Source organism: Geotrypetes seraphini, chromosome 15, assembly GCF_902459505.1.
Source record: "Geotrypetes seraphini chromosome 15, aGeoSer1.1, whole genome shotgun sequence".
Lineage (NCBI taxonomy): Eukaryota > Metazoa > Chordata > Amphibia > Gymnophiona > Dermophiidae > Geotrypetes > Geotrypetes seraphini.
Window position 1 is genome coordinate 27,935,520 of NC_047098.1, and position 17,454 is coordinate 27,952,973.

General features: G+C 40.4%; 1 protein-coding gene across 1 annotated transcript in view; it reads left to right on the top strand.

Moving 5' to 3' along the window:
- The first annotated feature begins 9,490 nt into the window (after positions 1-9,490).
- Positions 9,491-17,454, top strand: part of DRAXIN (dorsal inhibitory axon guidance protein) — a 33,478-nt gene continuing 25,514 nt past the window's right edge. Inside the window, exon 1 of the mRNA XM_033922993.1 lies at positions 9,491-9,604. The gene's annotated coding sequence lies outside the window, so the exon portion shown is untranslated. The remainder of the gene's footprint in view (positions 9,605-17,454) is intronic.

Below are 17,454 nucleotides of genomic sequence, written 5' to 3' on the forward strand. Positions count from 1 at the left end.
GCCACCAGGGTCATGTTACTCGCAGTGATGAACAACTAGAATTACAGGGGAAGGGAAGGGGCATGCACGCAGCTGAGAGGAGCAGGAAAGGAGCTGGGGAGGGCAGAGATGAGGGTTGGAAGGGACACCTCCACTCCGGGTGCCTTTCACCCTCGCTATGCCACCTGATACCCTCAATAAAAAGTTTGAAGGCAGGCTGGAGGAGCAGATTTCATTGACACACACTGATCAGCAAAGTGTCACAGCCTTGCATGGGAAAATACTCGGATTCAGCAGCCCTCCCCAGCGGCGTAGTTAGGGGGGGGACGGGGGTAGACTGCCCCGGGCACCTTCATGGTGGGGGTGCAGGCACCTCTTCTCCTCTCGGACCCCCTCCCTTAGGGTCTTTGCCTTCCCTCTCCCTCCCTCCCTCCCCCCCCCCAACTCTTTGCAGGCATGAGCAGCACCTCCAGCCTGCTGCTTGTGCAGGCCTCGGCTATCCTTTTGACAGCAGAGGGAGAGCCGAAGCTGGTGCGGGCAGCAGGCTGAAGATGCTGTTCACGCTGGTGAAGTTAAAGAGATACAGGGGAAAAGAAGGGGCATGCACGCACACACGGAGAAGGGGCAGAGAAGAGATCGGGAGTGGAGAAGAGGGTCCTGTATCTGGACTATCGCAACTCTCTATATGGCAGGGGTGTCAAAGTCCCTCCTCGAGGGCCACAGTCGGGTTTTCAGGATTTCCACAATAAATATGCATAAGATCTATTTGCATGTACTGCTTTCATTGTATGCTAATAGATCTCATGCATATTCATTGGGGAAATCCTGAAAACCCGACTGGATCATGGCCCTCGAAGACTGGAGTTGCCCACCCCTGAGCTAGACTGATCCTTCGCAAGACCAGGTTTGAGAGGGCCAATTCACTACTGGCAGAGCTGCACTGGTTGCCAGTTAAGAGCAAAATCCAATTTAAAGTCACGTATATGGTCCACAAAACTATACTGTATATTGGGGAAAACTTGTCTGGGCTAACATTAGCTATTCAGGTCACATACCCCTTCTACAACTCAAGAACAACCCAGCCCTGCAAACTGCCTCATCCATCTCCATGTCAAATCTGGAAAAAAATCACTCTTCGAGTCTATCTTTGAGTTCCAAGGTCCCAAGATTTGGAATTGCCTTCCAACTTGCTTGAAATCCCTTCCTACCTTCAATTCAGGAAATCACTAAAGACACATCTATTCTCACTATAATCCAAGACATAAACTCTACATTAACTGATATCCAATGTTACTGTTATGAATCCTTATTAATCTTATGTAAGCCACAATATTTCCATGCTGATAATTGCGGGGTATAAAAAAACCCCAGTATGGTATGATATTGAAACGAAAAGTCTTCTTGTTTAGGCTGAGAACTTTTCAGCAGCCCCTCATACTTATTTTACTCAGACAAAACCTGGCATTCTGAAAAGTATATTGAAAAATCACAAGGTCTTTTTAAAAATGACTTTAATTGATTAAGATGCCACTCTAGAACGTTGATGGGAAAACTGGCTTTTAAATGCATTTAAGACCACAGCTGTTTCTATAATGCAGCTTACAATTGTTGTTGTTCCAACTGGTTTAAATGTGAGCTTCCTGTTGCTCCTGACCTTGGGTAAGCCTGGAAGATATAAAACTTTCTTTGATTCAATTTGTATCTTATGAAATTTATTGACCTTTGTCCCTTAGGCAGGTTCTTGTTCACACTGCATCTTTTCAGTAGTTTTCCATAGCCTCTGGCTTTGAAGGGATTTCACTGCTTCCTGTGGTCCTGCTGCCAGTATATAAACCCATCAACCTTGTCAGAGGTGGTAAAAAAAATTTCCTTTTCATTATCTTCTTTTTATTTGATTCTTGTTTCTTTTTTCTTGAATTATTATGATGTATTCATATAAGGTACTACTAAGCGTCTATGTTTAAAAAGCTTTGACTTGCAGATTTCACACTGGTGCTTCAATTTCTAAATTAAAAATATATACTGTATACACAAGAGTTGATTCATAAGTCACGGCAACTATTTTTTTCTCTCGAAAATGTGCCAACACTGGAAATCTAATATATGTACAAAGACTCAGCATTCCTGCTGGGAGATCCCTCCGAATGAGTACAGCATACAAAAGATCCTACAGCCATTTCCTACCTCAGCTATGGAACCGACTACCAACACAGATCAGGTCGCTAGATTCACTAATGACCTTCCGCAGAGCAGTAAAGACCTTCCTCTTCCGCCAATCGGGCCATTAAAAACTGCCTCCTCAATATACGTCTCCTAATACTCTTCACTATGACCAGTCTGGTCTCTAGAATAAGCTCTGTTATTGTCTACTGTAACCTATTTGTTGTCATGACTAGTCAGTTTTCAAACGATTGTGAATGTCTACTTGTAACCCATTCTTAGCTTCTGGGAGAACGGGATAGAAATAAAAATAAATAAATAAATATGTACTTCTTAATGTTGCTACCAAATGAGAGATAAGTGCAGTGGTCTCTGGTAAGGGAGATGCAAAAAAAAAAAAAAATTCATTTGAAATTATTGATATGATATGAAATGAAATGAAAAGTGTCAAGAAAAGTGTGGAATAACTTGTAAGTTTCATGGCTCCACATTATTCTCCTCTTGGTTGGGCTGAGAACTTTTCAGCGGCTCCTCATACTGTGATGTCATAATGCCTCATTCCACCAATGCTTAAGAGTCAGCCTCATCGGTGATGTCACAATTGTTCAGTTTCCCTATACTTGTGCCCATTTACTAGATGCATTTGCCTCATTGAAATGAAAAGTGTCAAGAAAAGTGTGGAATAACTTGTAAGTTTCATGGCTCCACATCATTCTCTTCTTGGTTGGACTGAGAACTTTTCAGCGGCCCCCTCATACAGCCATATATTGTTTGCTACCTCAAGCTCCTATCTGCACTTCTGAAAACTATTGAAAATATCTTTGTAAGTTTTTTGGGAAATTAATGATTAAGTCACAAATTTTGTAGTTCGCTGATTTGTACAGTCTCTTGCTTATGTAAACTGCATCGATCTGGAAGATTTTGCAGTCTATAAATATACTGTAATGTAATGTAATTTTTAAATTTAGCTTTATGATAGTAACTTTGCATGTACATTTTATTTTTCTGCACTCTAATTTGCCAATAAATTATTATTTTATGTTTTACTTTTTATGATCATTTATTGATTGCGGCTTTCATAATGATTTCACCTGCTGTTATACTAAATATAACTACTGTGCAAAGGTTTGTCTTGTTTTTGTTTTCTATTGTTTCCACTAGTTCACTTTTCTGCTGTTGTTACTGAGCCTTTGTATTGAGAGAACTGGGCACCTCAGATGATGCTATCAGTTGCCCCTTTAAATCAGTTTTGCCAGATTGACTGAATGAGGAAAGCAATTGCTGCTGTTTGCCATTCTCTGCACTTGTGCACTTTATTACTGCTGTTTCTGAGCCTTATCCTAGTGTGGGGAGGACCAGACAATCTCAAATGACATGACAAACTGCCTCTTTAAATCAGTGTTGTCTAAGAAGTTGTGCCTTAGGGGGAATGGCTTGGTAACTGATGGTGGTAACCATCATTGAAAGGTGGGGCAGTGCAGGTGAGGCTTGTGAATCCATAATCATTAGTACACAAGGATTTGATTATGGGGCAAGAATTCGATATGTTATTTGTAATGGAAATGTGAATTAGGGAAAAAGATAAATTGGTACTGCAATCATGTTGGCCTTCTGACTTTTCATTTTTTGCATCAAGCAAGATGGAGTAGGGGCAGAGCAGTAACTATTCCTGGAAGAATGAGGTATTTTGGGGTTTGTAAGAGAAAAATATGGTTGGAAATATAAAGTGTTTGCTGGTGAGAGCTGATACAGGCTCGGTGAATATGTATTATTATCTACAGACTACCCAAAGACTCAGAGAAATCGCTACAGAGGTCATTACATTATATCAGATAAGCAAGTCTACAGCAGAGGGAGATTGTTGATAGTTAGATTTTAACATGCTTGGAAATAGTTGGTTAGATGGAAACAGTGTGGATTTTTAAGTGCTGTTAAGGGAATAGGCTTTAGGCAGTTGACTGAAGAAAGGAATCGTAAGGTTGGTATTTGCCCCTAGGTCATCTTAGTGTGGGATGTGCTATGAATAGTGCCAAAGTCATATCAATATTTCATCATAATGAATTTGGCTTTAGAGAAAGTGGAGGGGAGTGTGCTAGGAGTTGTGCCAAAGTCATCATTATTTCATTATAATGAATTTGGCTTTGGAGAAAATGGAGGAGGGCAAGCAAGGGAGGGGAATAGTTCTGTGTAGGGTTAGCCTGGATCTGAAAAATGAATGATTGAAGCACTGGAAACTGTAGGATAAACTTGTGTGGATTTAGGATTTGTTTGGATTTAGGATTGGAAAATTTGGTGCTGATTTGAAATTTAGGTTTGAGGGAAATGTTTGATGTATGAGCACTGTGAATGGATTATGCTATACTGGAGGGTAGGAAAGTATCTCTGTGCATTTGATGCATATTTTTAGTATGTAAGTATTGTTGTAACCTGCTTTGAATAAAAGTGGAATATAAGCAACAAATTATAAACAGCAGGTGCAGCAGCTGACACAGTGGAAGAAGAGATCAAACAAATTGACAGATAGGCAGGTTTGTTTGAAGAAGATTAAGAAGTACTAAAAAGGGATCTGGGAGGCTAAAGGAGCCAGGTACCTCCTTGATAGAGCCTCTGAGAGGGATTAGGAAGGAAATTTTAAGTTGCCTTCTAAGGATTTTGTGAAGGGTTGTTTTTTGTTTTTTAACACATAGGCCAACAGACAAAAATGGCTCCAGACACAGTAACCCTCATCTCTCTTTGCTTAACCAGTCTCCAGCTATGGCTTTTCTGCCTCCTGTAGTCAGAGGTTACAAATGGCATTTTGTGAGAGGATGAGATCAGATCAGATCAGTGGATGAACAAGTGTATTAATGGTGTATGCATCTATTAATGTGTTGAGAATATAACATGTACTGATACAGATGTGATTGATGTCTTGTTCAGATGATCTTTTACCTTTAGAGTATGTCAGGAAGGGGGGGAGGGATTATGCTTTCATCAGAGGTTAGCCACTTTAGTTAACTTGTCCTTGAAAGAGAGCATTTTCTCCCAGACATTGAAAGCAGCAATAAGTATGTACAGATTTTTCATCTGGTGTTATTATTGCCCTTTTCTGGCAAAGCGATCAAGAGATCAGTGTTTGTTCAGTTGTGAGATTTTGTTGAACATCAGTTAATCTTGCCTCCCAGTCAGTCAGGTTATTACATGGCACTGAAACAGTTCCAGTAGGTTCCATTGATTCTGTCAAGGCATATGTGGATAAAGGAGTTGATTGTCTAATAACACAACATTTATTTATTTATTTTTTTTCATTTTTATTTCTAGACCGCAAAACCTAGTAGTTCTACACAGTTCACAATGAATAAAGAGGCTGAAACAACATCGGTGATCTACTGCTTTGGATTTAACAGCAGTGTATAATGATACATCACGGATTGCTGTTAGACAGATTGATTGAAAATCTGACTGCATGGGTCAGCACTGACATGGATGTACAGTAAAACCTTGGTTTGTGAGCATAATTCGTTCCAGAAGCATGCTTGTAATCCAAAGAACTCTTATATCAAAGCGAATTTCCCCATAGGAAATAATAGAAGCTCAAGACGATTCGTTCCACAACCCAAAAACTCATATTGCAAGACATGGCTTCTTTAGAACAGTCACTACACTCCCGCAACATCAGAGAAAGAAGAACCATCGGCTCAATTGTGATGTGTTTAGACTGTATGTACTTGTATTGCAAGACATTGCTTGTATATAAAGTTAAAATTTAATCAAATGTTTTGCTTGTCTTGCAAAATACTTGCAAATCAAGTTACTTGCAATCCAAGGTTTTACTGTACTTCTTTTTGCAGGATTGTACATAGAGGGCATTGTGGAAGGGACAATTTACTGGTTGGAGAGTGTAGAGATGCATTGTTCTTCAAGGATCAGCTTTGTTATTGAATGGTTTGGCCACTGGTGGACAAAGGCCCACCCAGTGGTGATGCACACTGTTAATGTAGCTGGCGGCGATCCCCAGGTCCCTCACCAGCTGAAGAGTCCTTTCTGGAGTCCCAAACAGACTTATCCTTCTGGAAGTCAGCAGCACAGTTTCTATCTGAGGAAGCCAGTACGCCTCCTCCCTCCTGCACATACTTAGTTACTTGGGAGGGACAAAAAGAGAGACTGCTGGGGAGTAACATAGTAGATGATGGCAGATAAAGACCTGTATGGTCCATCCAGTCTGCTCAACAAGATATGAGAGGAGAGAGAGAGATTGTTGGGAACTGCCTTGAGGGGGAAGAGGAAAACTGAGGGGAACTGAAAGAATGACTGTGAAATTGGCTTGGAGGAGAGAGAAAGAGAGAGACTAGGGTATGAGGAGGGAGAGACTAGAGAAGAGCCACAGACTGATGGGGATGGTGAAAAGGGAAGTGAGAGAGAAAGACTGGTGGGATCTAGCTGGTATGTCTGTGTGGTGGTGGTGGTGGGGGGGGGGGGTTTGTAGACTGATGGAGACAAAAAAGGGAAGGGAGATAAAGAGAGCTTGTGGGGTAGGTTTGGTTCTGAGCAGGGTCCAAGAACAGTGATGAGGATGAATTGGGGGTCTATAACAAAATGCAATGAGGATCAAGAGATAACATATCATATAACCAAGTCCAAAATCTCTTGTTAAAGGCAAAGATAGGTAATTAACTTGGAAGTTCTGGTGTCTATCATTGACCCAAAAAAACTCCTAATTCTCTATTTTTAACTTGAAACTCTTTAAATTCAATTTTTTATTTTTTAGTATTTTTTACTTGTTGAATAAATAACTTATCAATCATTGAATAACATGCAAACGCTCTTGATTTAGTGCTTGCAAAAAAAGCAGATGCAGATTAAGATAAGACCCACTCTGCTTTTTTTGCAAGCACTAAATCAAGAGCGTTTGCATATTATTCAATGATTGATAAGTTATTTATTCAACAAGTAAAAAAATACTAAAAAATAAAAAATTGAATTTAAAGAGTTTCAAGTTAAAAATAGAGAATTATTAGGAGGTTTTTATATATGCGAATGATTATTATCCCTTGTGGATGGTTCGCGGGGTTACTGAGACCCTTTTTCCTCCAAGTTAATTACCTATCTTTGGCTTTAACAAGAGATTTTGGACTTGGTTAGATGAATCGGAGGTCCATACAACTAAAAAGGTTGGGAACCTCTTCTATTGTGTATGGTACAACAATATACTTAAACCCTTCACTGAAGAACATTTAAAAGTTTACTACAGTGCAGACAAATCCGTACCCTACACTCCAGTAAATGTAAAGCATTTAATGTAAGTATTCCTCTGAAAATACTTCTTGACACTGCATCTGTTCTGAGCTGTCCTGTTTCTAAGGAAGGACACTGTTTCCTGATGGTGTCGGAACAAAGACTCCCATTGGGAAAGAAGGAGGAGCCTGTTTAATCTCTCTCTCCCTGTTTTTTTATTTTTTATTCTGATTGCCTATATTATATAGGCGGATATACAGTATAATAGTCTCTAGCACTAAACTGACCTTTGCTTATTTTCTATTTTTCTATTAGAGTTCCTTTCCTGTCTGCAACTATATTTTATACGTAAACTCACTAGATGGTCTTGTTGCATGGCTGTATGTCAAATATTGAATACACTTGGAATAATCCTCATTTCACTCTCCAGGTGTCCCCAGTAGTACCGAATCCGAACCTCTTTGTGTGCCCAAGACCGGGAGGCCTCGTGGCTGTGCAAATTTTGCACCAGCTCAACTTCTCCGTTGCTGCCCTGAGCCTCAACGCCCTAAATCAGGACAGACGATAAGGGGAAAGGGGGCTTAAGGGGACGCCAGGAATAGGAAAGTCCCGCAGGACAAGAGGCCGAGGCCACACCAGAGATCACGTTGACCTTTTTTCTCTGTTGGTTTCTTACCGTTTCCTTTGTCTCTAGAGCGTGGGTCATTGACTCCTGCGGTCCCCTTACACATCCCTCCCTCCCCCCCCCCCCCGGCTTATAGAATATTCTGTTCCTTATAGCAGACACATCATCAGACAAAAATCGCTCGAGACGCAGTGACCCTCACCTCTCTTTGCTTAACCAGTCTGCATCTACGGCTTTTCCGTCCTTAAGAGTCCTTCCCTTACAGTCTGATCTCCACCCCTCCCCATTTCAGTCCCTCCCTCTTAGTCCATGTCCCATCTATCCGTCTCTCTCCTTTTGCTTTTAGCGCCTCCACTCTTAGGCTTAAATTTTCTCTGCATAATGCCCTTTGCGTTTCCAACCTCAGTCTTTCTCTTCTCTCCATCGTCAGGTTCTTCTCTTTGCTGTTATCCCTTCTCTTCGTTTAGACCAGGGGTAGGCAATTCCGGTCCTCGAGAGCCGGAGCCAGGTCAGGTTTTCAGGATATCCACAATGAATATGTACGAGATGGATTTGCATGCGCTGCCTCCTTGAGATGCAAATCTATCTCATGCATATTTATTGTGGCTATCCTGAAAACCTGACCTGGCTCCGGCTCTCGAGGACCGGAATTGCCTACCCCTGGTCTAAACGAAGAGAAGGGATAACAGGTCAGGTTTTCAGGATATCCACAATGAATATGTACGAGATGGATTTGCATGCGCTGCCTCCTTGAGATGCAAATCTATCTCATGCATATTTATTGTGGCTATCCTGAAAACCTGACCTGGCTCCGGCTCTCCAGGACCGGAATTGCCTACCCCTGGTTTAGACAATCATACTCCTCTAACTTTATCTTCCCCTTATCTTTCTTTAGTCTCTTCCGTCTTGCCTAGGTTTTTCCTTTTCTACTCTATGCCCTCATCCTTTATAGCAGGGGTAGGGAACTCAGGTCCTCCAGAGCCGTATTCCAGTCGGGTATAATTCGCTGTCTGTACAGTTTCTCTTTATTGTAAACCGCCTAGAAGTCGCAAGATTGTTGGCGGTATATAAGAATAAAGTTATTATTATTATTATTATTATTCAGGATTTCCCCAATGAATATGCATTGAAAGCAGTGCATGCAAATAGATCTCATGCAGATTCATTGGGGAAATCTTGAAATCCCGACTGGAATAGGGCTCTCGAGGACCGGAGTTCCCTACCCCTGCCTTATAGCCTTACTGCTTCCATTTCCAAGCCTCCCCCCTCTTTTTTTTTTCTCAGTCCGGCCATAGTCTGTTCCAAGACCCTCCAATTAGGTATCCTTCCCTCCTTCCCCCTGTGCTTAGCCCCTCCTAACACCAGCTGCCCCTCATCCCATTAATCTCTGCCTTCCCCCTTCATCAACACCTCTCCTATATTGTTTATCCTTCCTAGCTTCCTCTCTCCCCCCCCCCCCCCGGTCTTCAGCTATTTTTCTTTCTCTTCTTAACTCCTCCCTTTATAATCTTAACTCCTCCCTTTATAATCTGCTATGCATTATTATCATTTCTGCTTGTGAAACATCTATTCTCCTTCTCCTCTTCAAACTGAGAGCTGGATGCAGAATCGCAGGTCGTCAGACAGGTAGGTAACAGCACAGGCATCCCGGACCTTAGGCAGAGCGGATAAAATCACTATCAGATTCACTGGACGGTAATTTGTCCATGGATCCATTCCTTCATTTCGCCCACTATTTGTTTCTCTGAACATTGGAGGACGGAGTTGGGGGGTGCCCTCCTGGAGGATGGGGTGGGGGGTTGCCCTGCTGGCGGTAAGAGTTAAAGATACGTGCATGTACACTGGGTGGATGACTGTTTCTTTGGGCTCATTTCCTTAGAGGACAAACACTTTAGCCTCTGCAGTAGGGATTTATTAAGAGACAGCGAGAAAGTGTCAGAGAGGGAGAAATGGAGCAATAAGAGAAAGGAGGATAGAGTGGGAGAGAGCAGAGCGAAGGAAAACGAAAACCGGAAAGAAGGCGGGGGAACAGAGACTGCAGCCAGCTATAGCCAAAGCTGTTGCCGATCTCTGTCCGTGGTGCTGATTTGGTTTTCTCATCAGATACTTCCTTGGAATTAATTTGCTACATTTCTTAGTTGTACAAAAGATGTTCATTTAGTACATTAACTTTTGATTCCACATAACTCCCTTCCTCTGATGTATGTCAAAGTTTTCTCCAGGACAAATGGGGTTGCAGAACTTTCTGCTTTTTAAAATTATTATTATTTAATTCATCCTGGTCCATGGTTATTGTGCATTATTCAGCCTTTAGGCTAGAATCAAAGGTAAAAATTGAGTTGTGCTGAGGACTTTTCTCCAATCATGGCCTTTGGCTGAGATTAAGAGCCTGTAAAATATGGAGGATTAAAGGCTTACCACACGATTCCACTGGGGACATGAAACTGTCTAGCTTCTACTCAATTTAACAGGATTAAATCTTATATTTAAAATTACCCCAGTCCCCTTCCGTTGCATATGTCTGGCTGGTTTTCCTGCCAGTGCCTGCAGTATGTTATCCCTAAAGACTTCTAGCTGTCTCAGCTGTCAGTCCCTGATCTGAGTTATTATCCTTGCACATTTCTGGCTGTCTCAGGTGCCGGTCCCTGCTTTGCATTATTATCTTTGCATATTTTGGGTTGTGTTAATGCCAGTTTGTGCTCTGGGTTATTCCCAACCAGTGCTCAGAGTTGTTCTTAAAAGCAGTTTGAAGAGATTGCAAAGTGTACTCTTTACTGTGTGATTTCTACTTCCTATATCACAGACATATCAAATTTAATTAAATTATTTTACATAACAGTATCTGGAGTTCAAATTCTGTTTTTCCAAAAGCTTGTATCAGTACCGAAAAAGGGAGCAAACTCTTGGGAACCAGGATGTAATGTAATGTAATGTAATTTATTTCTTATATACCGCTACATCCGTTAGGTTCTTTTGTTTTGTCTTTGATCCAAGTTTCCGATCTAAAGCTTTGATATGTGATGCATAAAATATTTAAATAGGGTCCTTTTAAGAAACATATCTATTGTTATTATATGCATTGCATATACAAACCCAGAATGGCATAGAGCAGGGTAGGAAACTCCGGTCCTCGAGAGCCATATTCCAGTCGGGTTTTCAGGATTCCCCAATGAATATGCATGAGATCTATTTGCATGCACTGCTTTCAATGCATATTCATTGGGGAAATCCTGAAAACCCGACTGGAATACAGTTCTCGAGGACTGGAGTTCCCTACCCCTGGCATAGAGTGATACACAATGAAGATTAAGGACCTATTGCAACTATGTACTCCCTAGAGAAGGGGGAATGAGGATATGATAGAGACATTTAAATACCTCAAAGGTATTGATAGTGAATAAAAATCACATGTTTTTCCAAAGGAAAAGATGGTCTAGCAAAAATGGCTATGCTATGAAATTCCAAAGAGGTAAATTCAAGCATAACATTAAGAAGCACCCTCTATACATTCAGGGAAAAATAATAATTAGCTATTACAATAATTGGGGTGGGGGGTGGGATCTTGATTTTTTATTATTAATTACGAATATTTTATTATATTGTATATATTAATTATTGATAGAAGGAAGGGTGGGAAGGGATACATTTTATTTGGGGAAATTTTGTGATATCTCAAGTGATGTATTAAGTTAATCTGTTATTCTTTCTGTACACTTGATGCAAATATAAAATAAATAAAGAATTTAAAATGAAAAAAAAAAGCACCCTCTACAGCAGTGATGCAAGTTCAGATTCAGGGCCACCAAACAAATGTTACTAAAGGTGTCCCATAGCTAGTGAAGGAAAACTCCTCCCCTAAAGCCTTAAGTTTGGTCGAAGGTGACCACAGTAGACACTATATTTACCCTTAACAGGATTGCCATTTCACCCCTGAACACCTGTATTCAATTAAATGACTTGATCCCAACCAGCATCAATAGAGCGCACGAGTTCATTTTCTCCTGCACCTGTGCCAAGTCTCGTAAGAGCTGTGCAATTTTGTAACTCTTATTGAAAGTTATGGCCCCAGCACAAGATGATGGCTCAAGCGATCCAGTGCTATCAAGTCATTTAGGGGTCCTTTAATTAAGGCACGCTAACCAATTCAGCACTGAATTGGTTAGCATGCCTTAATTAAAGGATTAGCACACATTAAATTCTAAGGCATCCATTATAGAAACATAGAAACATAGAAAAAAAAGCAGCAGAAAAGGGCTATAGCCCACCAAGTCTGCCCATTCCAAGTATCCCTCCCCCCCTGAGTTTACTCCCTTAATGATCCCACATGAGTATCCCATTTTCTCTTAAAATCCGTCACGCTGCTGGCCTCTATCACCTGGAGTGGGAGTCTGTTCCAATGATCCACCACTCTTTCGGTGAAGAAGTACTTCCTGGAGTCGCCATGAAACTTCCCTCCCCTGACTTTCAGTGGATGCCCTCTGGTGGTCGAGGGTCCCATGAGCCAGAAGATATCCTCTTCTGTCTCGATGCGTCCCGTGATGTACTTATACGTTTCAATCATATCTCCCCGTTCTCTTCTTTCCTCAAGTGAGTACAGCCGCAATTTCTTTAGTCTTTCTTCATACGTGAGATCCCTGAGCCCCAAGACCATCCTGGTGACCGTTCGCTGCACTGACTCGATCCTCAGCACGTCCTTTCGGTAGTGTGGTCTCCATTCTAAGGCATCCATTCTAAGATTAGCACACATTAAATTCTAAGGCATCCATTATATTCTATGGGCGCCTTAGCATTTAATTGAATAAAGATGGCAAGAAGAGATTTGGCAAAAAAGGTACATATACCAGTTGATATTCAGTTCAGAGTGGTCAGTTTTTCATTAAACACCAACTGCCACAAGCAGACTTAGCCAGCCCTAGATATTTAATACTGAACCATCCATAAATTACTTAAGGCGCACTTGTACCAGGAACCAGGCATATTAATAGTCTCAGATTCGTTCTTTAATTTTTGAATAATTCCTAACATTTTAATTGCTTTTTTTTTTATAACCATGGTACACTGGAATGAAAATTCCAATGCATTGTCCATAATGACTGCAAGATCCTTTTCATGGGTGGTGCTTTCCAACTCAGAATCCAGCATTTTGGACCTGATATTGGGATTACCTTCCCCCATGTGCATCATTTTGCCAATATCCACATTAAGACAGTCAGTTTAGAAGCTTTATTTGCATTTTGAATGAGCATAAACTGGTATTTAGATGTGTATATTGCAAAACTTTAATACATAGATATGGTAAGGGACATGGTCCAGGCATGTTTTGGAAAAAATAAATGTGAGCGTTTCTAAAATGACTGAAATACCAACATACATGTACATACAGGCTACAAAACCTTCAAAAAAGATGCAAAAACCCTACTCTTTAAAAAATACATAAAACCAATATAACACAACCAAACTCCTCCTGCAATACCAACTACTCCTTAGCAAACCAGAAAATGTTCAAATTATTCTCTGAGTACTTCTTAATATCTTAACAATTCTTATGTAACCCTCCTTGAACCGCAAGGTAAAGGTGGAATAGAAATCACTAATGTAATGTAATGTAAATATGCCAGCATTTTTCAGTCACAATTAAGTACTTTATTTCATTAGATCCATATTTTTGCTTGATTTTACTTATTTTTTTATATTATTCATTTTATTATGTATTTTGATCTTTACAATTTACATGTTCATTAACATATTATGTAATATTTATATATGTATAATTTATTGTTTAGTTATATATGTGTTAATATATATTTTGTCAGATTCCTAGTGTATTTTGCAGACCTCTGATGCAGGCTAAATAGCCAAAACCAGATCGTGTTGGGTCATTTTAATAAAGTTACTTTTGGTTGCCCTTCTTAAGGCTGATTGTGCTCTTTCTGTGTTGTCATGATGACTTCATTGATATTGTAGACAATGATGCATGTAAAATAGTTGCTTCCATCAAAAGTAATCAGGACATACAGATCCATTCCTGAATGTAGTTTAGAACATACTTTACATCAGCAGATCCTGTTCTAAAATACTAGCAGATCTTGATATGTCCCAACTTGAACATCTCAATTCTGATTTGTGCATCCTTTCTACACTCAATTTCCATTTGCCATCTATCATTTAGGTGCTCAGTTTAATAGTCGCACAAGATCCTTCTGTAAATCTTTGCAATCCTCTGCCATTTAAACATCATTGAATAATTTCAAATCATCCACACATTTAATCACTTCACTCATCACTCCTATCTCCAGATCATCTATAAATATGTTAAAGAGCACAGGGCAAAGTAAAGACCTTTGAGGAATTCCACTACTGATGCTCTTCCATGTGGACAACTGACCATTTTCCTACTCTGTTTCCTGTCTTGTTGCCACTTTCCAATTCCTTATCCCATGACTATTTACTTTTCTAAGACGTCTCATGAGTGACTTTGGCAAACACTGTCAAACACCTTCTGAAAATCCAAATATACTAATCGACTAGTTCACTGTTATCCGCTTGTTTGTTTATATCAGAGATGTCCAACCTTTTGGCTTCCCTGGGCCGCACTGGCCGAAAAAATATTTCTGGGGCCACACAAACGTGCAAATGCTGCAGCAAGACAGAGGAGGGAGCTGACAAGATGGTAAACACCTAGGGGCAGCAGAGGAAAACACTGCATTGCCCTCGACCGGGGCCGCAGATTGGACACCCCTGGTTTACATCTTCAAAAAAGATCTAATAAATTGATCAGGCAAGATTTTCCTTCGCTGAATCTATGCTGACTCACTCCCATTAAGCTGTTTCTATCTAGATGGACAGTAATTTAGATTTTTAATTTAACTTTCTATAGTTTTCCAGATCACTCTTGGAGCCCTTTTAAAAATTGGTATTACATTGCCCTCCTTCCAGTCATCGGATATCTTGAATGATGGTTACAGATTACTAATATAACAGGTTAGCAATTTTATGTTTGAGCTTTTTCTGGAATTTAGGGTATATGCCATCCAGTTCTGGTGATTTGTGGCTCTTGAGGTTCACAATAGATGTATTATATCTTCCAGACTTATGGTGATATGCTTTAGTTGCTCCAAATCATCACCTTCAAAGAAGGTTGTATGGTGTGGTATGGTCCCAACATTCTCCCGAGGCAAATTAATCTTTTACCTCCCCTTTTACAAAAGCGTGGAGGAGGTTTTTAGCACCAGCCCAGCACTTTGAATGCTCTATGCTGCTCCGATGCTCATAGGAACTCTATGAACCTTGGAGCATTGCAGAGCATTCAGCATGCTGGCCAACGCTAAAAATCTCTTCCATGATTTTGTAAAAGGGGGCCTTAGTTTATCTACTATTTCCTTATACACTCTGAGCACTCTCTTTTCCTCTTGGCCATCCAGCGGAGCAAATGACTCCCTCATGGGCTTTGCGCTTCAGATGTATCTAGAAAGTTTTTAAATAATTAATTCTTAATTTTAAAGCGAGTTTCTTTTCCAAAGTTTGTCTTGGCCTGCCTTATTACTGTTTTACATCCTGCTTTTATTGATTGTGGTCATCCCTATTTTCTTCATTAGTCTGATTTTTTTTTTTCTTTTTTTTTCCACTTCACCATTAAATCAGGCTAACCATCATTTGTCTTTCTCTTGACTTTTTAAAATGTTATTATTTATTTATTCAGTTTTCTATACCGTTCTCCCAGCAGAGTGCAGAATGGTTTACATGAATTTATTCAGGTATTCAAACAGTATTCCCTGCCCATCCCTGCCTGTCACAGTCTATCTAATGTACCTGGGGCAATGGGGGAGCAGGTGACTTGCCCAGGGTCATAAGGAGTAACATGGACCTTCACCCAGTCAGACATAGGACCAAACTCATCCTTAATAAACAAATAAGCACTAGTTATTTTTAGCATCTTCCTTCCAGTAAAGAGAAATTTGATCATACGGTGGTCATTATTGCCTAGTGACCATACTGTCATCACCCCTTGCATAAGATCTTGTGTACCAGTAAAAATTGAATCTAAAGTAGCTTCTTCTTTGGTCTGTTCCTGGACCAACTGCTCCATGATCACTTTAGTTGTGCCAGAAAAAGGTGGTACGAATCCTAATAAACATCAACATCAACTTTACTTCCTTGTCATGTGCCTAGATGACATTTAGGGGGAAAGTTATCAATGTGCAGTAAAAGGTGAGCTTTTACCACACCTTGATTTTCCAAAGGAGTCATCAGCCTACAGGTTTTGACCATCACGATGAATTAAAAATGATGCCTATGAGTCACCTTGCAAGCAGCATTATTCTAGTGGCCTAGAGCATAAGACTGCCAAACTGCAGCCTGTTGCTCCCAGTCATGACCTCCATGGTTCTGCATGATGCAAACCCCTCAAAGTAAAGCCTCCCAAATCCAAAGCCTCCCAATATTCTCCCTCCCAAAATTAGGATGCCCCTAACAAGATCCTTCCAATCCATCCCCCCTGAAGTAAAGTCTTTCCAACAAGATCCAGCCATACGGCCCCTCCCAAAGTAAAGGTCCCTCTGAACTGCCTAGACATTTATGATAGTGCGGTATATACGTTTTAAAAATAAATAAAGTAGACCCCCCTAATCAAGCTTACCACCCCGAAAGGAGCCCTTACAATAATTCCATTGTGATCTAGGGGGTGGGGGAGATCTCTGAGCAGGAGCAATCCCCAGTAGCTTCTGCCCTTCTGGCACCATCACTAGTGGTGGTCTAATGTGACTACCACTAGGAGTTATGTTTCACAGTGTGCAAAGTATTTTACAAAACACTTCACTGACTGTAGAGTCTCTTGTAAAATATATATAAAGCTCTAAGAAAAAACATATTTATTTATTTTACAATATAGATTATATGGCTTATCCAGTCTGTCCATCCATGCCATTTACTATCTTTTCTCACCCCTAGAGATCATATGTACCTGTCTCAAGCTTTCTTGAGTTCAGTTACATTTTTTGGCTCTACCACCTCCATTAGGAGGCTCTTCCATAAATTCAACACCTTTTCTATGAAGAAATATTTTCTCAGGTAGATTACTTCTGTGCCTGTCCCCTTTTATCTTTATCCTATGTCCTCTCATTCCAGAGCTTCCTTTCAATTGAAAGAGACTCACCTCCTATGCATTTATACCATGGACATATTTAAACATCTCTATTATAGCTCCTCTCTCCCAACTTTCTTCCAAAGTATGCACATTGAGATCTTTAAGTCTGTGTCTATATGTTTTATGATGAAGACCACTGATCATTTTAGTACCTGCCCTCTGTACTGACTCCATCTTGTTTATATCTTTTTGAAGGTGTATCTCCAGAATTGTACATAATATTCTATATAAGGTTACACCAGAGTCTTATACAGAGCCATCATCACTTCCTTATACCTACTGACCATTCCTCTCCATATGTGCCCAAACATCCTTCTAGTTTTCGACATTGCCT